We start from the raw sequence: 8,310 nt of genomic DNA, 5'->3' as shown, positions 1-8,310 counted from the left end.
CGCAAGGTTCTAAAGGGTCATATAGGTATGTACGTGGGACAAGAGAGGAAGAGATACGAAGTTCCAGTGAAGTATCTATCATTACCAGCATTCCAAGAATTGTTTGTGCAGTCACAAGAAGATGAGCTTGAAGCAAAAATAGAAGGCCCCATTATGCTTGCATGCAAAACTGAAGAATTTGATCAGTTATTAAAGCTAGCCAAGCTGCCAAGGTATCTTCACAATCCTAGAAACTGGTTCTCATGCATGCACGTAGATTGTTGAGAATTTATAATTTTGATTCATCAATTGCTTCCATGTATTAAAAAAACAAAGTCTCGTCTATCTATCCTGTCAAAAAAAAAAAAAGTCTTTTAACTCTTGGAAAACTTTCCTTCTTTTTTTTTTTTAATGAAGGAAAAAACTTGCTATTTTGTTTCTGGATTTATCTTTGCAATCTTTTTTACTCTCTCTTCCTTTTTCCTTTCTATTCATTACTAAACCACTAAACATGATATTTTTAGAATCTTGTCTAGCTACCCAATAATTATTAGTGTGCGTTTTGGATTAATTTATTTTCATCAACTTACTTACCATAATTAGTTTATAATATGAAAGTATAATCGTAATTAAAAAAATCACTACATTAAAACGTTATACATTCTCCCTTGATCAAGAAAAAATAAATTCATCCATATGAAGTTTTAGGGTCCATTTGGATACTGTTTATTTTGCTGAAAACTGAAAACAATAAAAATAATAATTAAAAAATTTACAGTTCATATGTGATACTGTTCATTGGCCTATTTGCACTGATTATGTCCCATGAACAGTGCAAGAGGCGCTGAGCTGAGAAAAATAAAAAAGCCAAAAATGCTGAACGCGGACGCGCAAAACGTGTAGTACATACAGATACTTAGTCTTATTCTTTTGAGAGAATGATAAGAAAATGCCTTATTCTTGCATAAAAACCCCTAACATATATACTTAATATAATAAATTCATTTGATTTGACTTTTTTATTTTCCAAATTGTCTTGTGCGTGTGTGTATACTATACACTAGGCACATAAATATGCATGGGATTATTTTTTAATGTAATATAATATATAGTTTGAGCTCTGAAATTTTTTTAAGATGATGTATTTAAATTAGATGTCTTTAAAAGAAGTAGATTCAGTTACTTACACAGGTATCCCAACACTCAACGTTTTTCTCTTTCTTGATTGCATATATGCATCACCATTTATGTTCATTGACTCTCTCTCCAAGTGCAACAATTTTTCCAGGATTTTTTTTTTTTTTTGTCTCTTTGTCTCTACAAATGTATATTTCTATTTACTCTTTCTATATCAATTACTCTTTATTTGCATATTTTAGGAGCATTTGGTTAATGTTGTTATTTTTTAAACAGGATATATTCTCCAAATTTGTGTCAAAGTAGGCTATGTTTTTCTAGATTTTATTCTTTACAATTGAACTTTTTTAGATTTAAATTTATTATTTTGATGCATTTTAGATTTCTCATTCTCTTAAGAAAATTATCATAATAATCAAAGCCATCACAAATTCATAAAATTATCTAACTCAAAATTAAAATGAAATCAAAGGCATAAGAGATAAACTTTTTAATACTTGATTACTTACGTAAATGAATTTGGTAGGCTCATTCCTAGATTGTTTTTTGATATAAACTCAAACTCTAACTTCCAAAACAATTAAATATTAATTTAAACTAAAATCAAACCAAAGTCACAAGAGAGAGAAAGAGGACTTGTGATAGGGAATTAAGAAACGTAATACCAAAACACCAACCCGCATCAACCCAAACAAAGGGGTCAACAACACAAAAAGTCATCAACCCAAAGTTGAGCTATAAGAGAATAAATAAATTCTACCAAAAGAAATATATATATATATATATAGAGAGAGAGAGAGAGAGAGAGAGAGAGAGCCGGGGAGGAATGGTTTGAAAAGAAGATAGGGGGGAGAATAACTGGAAGAAAAAAAAAAGTAAGAGAAATGGTTAAAGGAAAAGTAACGTAAGATGGAGGAATAATTGGGAGAAGAACCACAAAATGGAGAAGAATAGATGGAGAATTAAAGTAACTGTAAGGTGAGGAGTAATGAGGGAAAATAGTCGCACACACAACAACAACAACAAAAAGAGGAGAGGAATGGTTTGAAACATGTGACTTAGCACAACAAGGTATTAGCAAAATTAATTGTTAATTGTGCGGGTGTGTGTGAAGGGATGAGTTTGAGCCCTCTTCCGAATGGGCCCGACACGAGGACACCAACCGAGGAATGCCATTGACAGTTGATCAAAGAAGGAAGAATCCTCGGCATGGCCTTTGGAATAGGGATCGGTGGAGATTGAGATTGAGATTGAAAAGTAGTCAAGGAGAAAGGCTAGGTTGGGTTATGAAGAGACATATGAGAGAAATAATAGTCCCTATTACTCTCACCTACCAACATCCACTTAGGACTAAATGCTTAATGACCTGTCTAAACAGTAAAGCAATCTTCAGCAAGCCTACTACTACTACTACTACTAAACATAGGTAAAAGGACAGCTGATGGGAAAAAAGCCCACTATGCATCCCCCGTTCGTGGGGAGCTGCACCATCCACTAGTATAAATACCCCACCTACTTCAACAAAGGGGACACCAAAAAATAAAAAGGGTTGACAAGTGGAAGAGAGGTAAAGAGGATGACAATAGAATCGGAGCTTCTGAGGAAAGGGAGAGAGCCATCTTTGTTATAGTTAGGGAGGTGCTACTTAAACATAAAACAGATTGAATGGAGTAACCCCCATTGAACAAGCCAATCTCTGTTAGTGACCTTTAAATTATCACAAGAAAGTCAATTCTGTTCTTTTTATTTTTCTTTTTCATGGTGAGGCACTTCAAGAGTAATCTTTATCAAAAACAATATCAAAAAAAAAAAAAAAAAAAGTAATCTTTGCACGGATACGATGTGTGTAACACAAGCAAGTTGACATAAGTTGAGGGCCAATCCAAGCTCAACTCAAAGAACATGATACTCTGCCCAAAAGCCCAACCCTGCAGCACAAATTGCACTCAACTTGATTTCTTTAAGCAAGTCATGGATGGGTTGCGATTAGGCCATGCAGTAAATTATTTGTTGAGGGTTAAAATTACGCTCATTCATATTCTTTGGCTAATATAACTACGTAGATTTTAATTCTAATGCAATTAATTGAGTATGTTTCTGCAGGTGCAATAATAAAAGAGTTTGCGCTGTTGCCTGTCAATAACAATCTTGAGAGCTGCCACTTCCTAAGTACAGAAGTTAAAACCGTGCCCATATCTCCTCTCCCAAGATTTACTTCTGAGAGACTAACAAGTGGCATTTAATAGACTAACAGAGGATCTTTTTTTTTTTTTTTGGTTATAAGAAAAGTGCTCAATTAAAGGATTATGTTACTAAGCTAATGGTCTGTTATCCAAAACAGATTTTTTTTTTTTATTAATTATTATTATTGTTATTATATTATGGGGGTGTTGGGGATTTTATCAAATCAAGGAATAATAATGAAAGAACAAAATGAATACATCAAGTAAATAGAAATTAGTGATTGACTTTAAGGCACAATTGAATGTTATCCTTAGACAATATTATTTGTCCCCATATGCAAGTTGCTAAAAGATTTCTACAAACTTGTCCTCAGGATACAACCAAGTTTATTAGATTCTACAAATAGCAATTTTGAAGAATACTCACAGGATTTCTTGGGTTATTTTTTAAGTGAACATAAACCTCTATTTATACACATAGGGTTATATTTTATCAAAAAGCATGTATGGAGAGTCAAAATATTTCATAAAACTGTTTACAAAACTTGAAACCTCTTCAAACATTCAGAACAGTTACTAGAAAATTATGCAGAAAATCCTGTTTTACGACTTTCGATTAGTCGAAAGTTCTTTTCAATCGATTGAGGGCTCTTTTTGATCGATAGAACAGGAATTGAAAAGCGATCAATTCATCCAGAGGCTCTAGGATTATTTTCTTACCATTTCGATCGATCGAGCCAAAGTTTCAACTGATTGAAAATGTTGTATTTCGAATTTTCACTTAGAAAATTTCAGAACTTGAATTTTCACTTTAACAACTTTATGAAACAATATTCTCCAAACTCAAACAACATTATTACAACATATTCATGTATATACCTATATATACAAAATGGGGGAGAACTAGGGTGTTTCTTCTAGTTTCTTCTTCTGTCAGGACACACACTAGAACAAACTAAAATACATACGGTGTTTGATTAGTGCAACATAAAAGAAGATGAATAAAGAATGAACGGTAACTTCTCCCTACTCTGAAACATTTATTGAAATTGTATTCAACCTTGGAATGATGCATGTACCAATATAAAGACGGGCAAGGTGTTGGAAACCATGAAACAAAGGACCATTTATCATCATTATTTGTTCACTTCATTCCACTATATAGAGATCAACATGATGAATTTTTTATATATAAGGATGCAAGGACGGACCCAGGATTTCAAGTTCGAGGGGCCGAAGTATAAGCAAAAAAAAAAATATATATATATATATATATATCCAAAATAAGCATCCATATAGCTAGTGACGATTCTAGAAATATTTTTAAGGTAGTCATTAAGAAACTTAAGTTATGTGAATAAAATCATAACAATGCCGTAACTTGGAACTTGTCTTTGGGGGCGCCAAATGAAAATGAGATTTGTATATATATATATATATATATATATATATGTTATATCATAATTTATATAATAGTCTAAAGTATAATGTAAATACCATTCAATATATAAGTTAATTATCTTATAACTCAACATTAGAATCCAAAAGTATAGTATTATTTTTAGAAATATTATCATGAATAGATCAAATAGTTTTTAACTTGCTTATGGGATTAGATTCAAAACTAAATTATTATCCATTAAGTACTGAATGACTAACATAAAATAAAAAATAAAAAATACTAATAAGTTAAAGTTGCAAAGTAGACAAACAATTCTTGAAATTAAATGCATTAAAAAAATCTAATCAAATAATGATTTGCACATTTTAGTGTTTTATTTTTTATATTATATATTTTTATCTATTTTAAAAGTAGCTTATTATATAAATATATATATATATATTGTTAATATGTTATATAATAATATAATTAATTTAATAAAAATCAAGAAAAGTCATACCTATCCCAATATACCATACATGTGTGTGGTGGTAAAATAAAAGATAAACAAAAGAAGAAAAAAGAGAGAGCAAACTACTGAAACTAAAACACGTGGACCATGGTTGTAAATCTAATCCATACACGTGGATTATGGTTGTAATTTTTGGAGCAATCTAATCAGTAAGTAAAGAAGAAAACAAGCAAGAGCAAACAAACCAAACTTAGCGAGTTAGGAGACTCAGGACGCCAGAGATTAAGATATAAGGAAGACAAACAAATAGAGAAAAAAATTAGAAGAGTCAAAGGCTCACAAATGCAGATCTTTAATATGTTGAAGGTTGATAATATCCTTCTACAGTCATCTCCAAAGTAAGCTAAAGATAATTTTTTTCCCAAGATGTTCAAAGTAGGGTGTTCAAAATTTTTTTAGGAAGTCTAAGATAAAATATTTAATAAATTTATTATTTTTTAGGTTGAGAATTTACATGAGTTGGCTGAACTGGGCTGTCTTTATTCTCTTCAGTTTTTGTCTCTCAATCTCTCTCTCGACTTCTCTATTTTTTATATTTTTTTTTAATTCAGTTTGCATATAATGTGGGTTAATGGGTTTTTAATTTTTTTTTGGGTTGGGCTACGTCTGGGTTGTCTGGGCGGGGCTGGCTAACGAGGGCCAAGGTTTTGGGCCCCCCTTGGCCCCCCTACTAGGTCCGTCCCTGTGGGCCCCCCTTGGGCCCCCTACTAGGTCCGTCCCTGTGAGGATGTAAATTTGAAGCTTATCAATTGTACTACATATATTACCTCTGGGATTTGTGAGTTAGTTTGTCTTGTGTGATCGTTTTATTTTCTTATTTATGTGAAAACAACCTTTACATGTTTAACAGTTCATTTCGTCTCCTATAGTTTCCTTCAAAATATTCATGACAAAAGCTAGTTCTGGGTTATTTGGCCTGACCAAAAAATATAAAAAACATATAGATGGCATGCTTCTCTCTTAAGATGTTATTAATAATTCCGGTAATCTTGCTCACAATCACAAGATAACCTATCACCTACCATAACACAACAACTTCTCCTACATTATCTGTAACTCATATTTTGAAGTTTGAACTGATTGTAGTCTGTCTAATTCTAATAATACCTTAGAGCATCCACAGCAGTGGAGCTAAAAATTTAGCTATTTGGCACCACAAAAAATTACTTTATCTATTTTACCTACTCACTTTACAAAACATCCAGCAACAATAAATCTATTTTATCTTTCAACATAATAAAATAATGTAAACATCAAAATAAAATAATATATCCACTATAATAAACAACAATCACAACCACCGCAACTTGCCAAAGGCCTTATAGTTGAATTGGCACCTCCCCATGTATAAAGTGCTTGAGGGTCTAGGGGAGAAATGATTCGAGCTGCAGGGTTAGTAGCATGTTGTAATTATTTCTCAAAAAAAAAAAAAAAATTGTAGCCTTCCCTGTACACAAAAAATTCCCAAACTAACATTTAAAAACAAAAACATAAATTCCTGCAAACAGAAAATTCCCAATACATTCCAATCCTCGACGATTTATCGTTAGATTTAACAAATATTATAAATTTATCATTCTAATTACCCAAATCAAAAATCCCAAGCATGTAGATGAAGAAGATAGAGACAACTCGCCTGAAGGCGAGTTAGGTTGGAAGCGTGGATCAGCGGCAGGACAGAGAGGTGAGAGTTCAAAGGTGAGAGTTTGAGAGAGTGAGTTTGAGAGAGTTGAGAGCATCAAAGAAGGGTAAGATGGGTCGGAGGCGTGGATCGGCAGCTGATCGAAGGCGTGGGTCTGAGGCGTGGATTGGCGGTTTGGGGCTTGGGTCGGCTTGGGAGTTCAACGAAGTGGGTCAGTTGGTGGGTTAGTGACATCGAGCTTCGATGGGCCGGTAACGTTGAGGATCAAGTCGGGCCGGCGGTGGTCAGAGAGAGAGGTGAGAGTTTGAGAGAGTGAGTTTGAGGGAGTTGAGTGTTTTGTCTTCAGAGGCTTGTACGGTTGAAGAATAAAAGAATAGAGAAAAACAAACAAACAAATATTACTTTAAGCGGATGGTGAATAAAAAATGAATTTTTTTTTTTTAACTCTCACTTACAGTGCACAGTCATATATAGCTATGCACTGTAGCAATGAAGGTAAAAATTTTACTTTTAACTCCACTATTGCAACACTCTTTTTTATATGTAGTACTGCTAAAAATAGTTTTTTAGCTTTTTAGTACCACCTTTGCTAGTGCTGTTAGTGTAACTGTTTTCCATATCTTGCAAAAAGAAAATGTCTGATCACAAAAGTCTTGGATAATCGGTAGTACCCAGTTTTTCTGCTTCCTATATTATATATGGTTTGTCCAGAATGTCTTTGGATACTATTTGCCAACACGTTTTGGTAGTGACACGTGCAATATATGTTTTATAAGTGAGTTGCAATATAAGCAGTAGACAAAAGATTATAATATAAGATTATTCCATTCCAACATCATATTTCGTCTCTCATGTGTGTCACACGATTTGTGCAATGGTTCTTCCTCATCAATTTTAAAATCAAATGGTAACACAATTCTAATTCAATTCTTTCATTAAATTTGACTTTCATTTAAAATATTTTATATGGGCCTTGTTCATATTCATAAGAATCCAACTTGATTAATTATTGCCGGAGGTTTGCCTGTCACTCAAACCCAAGCATCAATTTGGGTTAAGAGAGAGTCAAAGAGAGAAAGAGGAGATTTACCTTCTCAATTTTATTATAAAATGTTTACAAAATTATAATTAGTATCATATCAATCACTTATCAAATAATTTATAATTACTTCTCTTTCTCACATATTTGAAAATGATACATTAATTTATAAGAATACATTTTTATTTTTTTTAAGAATCATTATAATTCAATATTAGTAGCCCTAGCAGTACTCAAAAAAGTCCCTACAAATTAAATCTGTTTGAGGACAAGTGGGTGGCTCTTAGGCCCACAACACAGGATTAGGATTGTATAAAATAGAAAGAAAGAAAAAGATTGACAAGTTATTCTTTCGTCAAATTAAAATAAAATTAAATCATCTATCTCACTTTTTCTATTTCACTTTATACTCTATTA

Source organism: Quercus lobata, chromosome 9, assembly GCF_001633185.2.
Source record: "Quercus lobata isolate SW786 chromosome 9, ValleyOak3.0 Primary Assembly, whole genome shotgun sequence".
Lineage (NCBI taxonomy): Eukaryota > Viridiplantae > Streptophyta > Magnoliopsida > Fagales > Fagaceae > Quercus > Quercus lobata.
Note: the sequence above shows the minus strand (reverse complement) of the source record.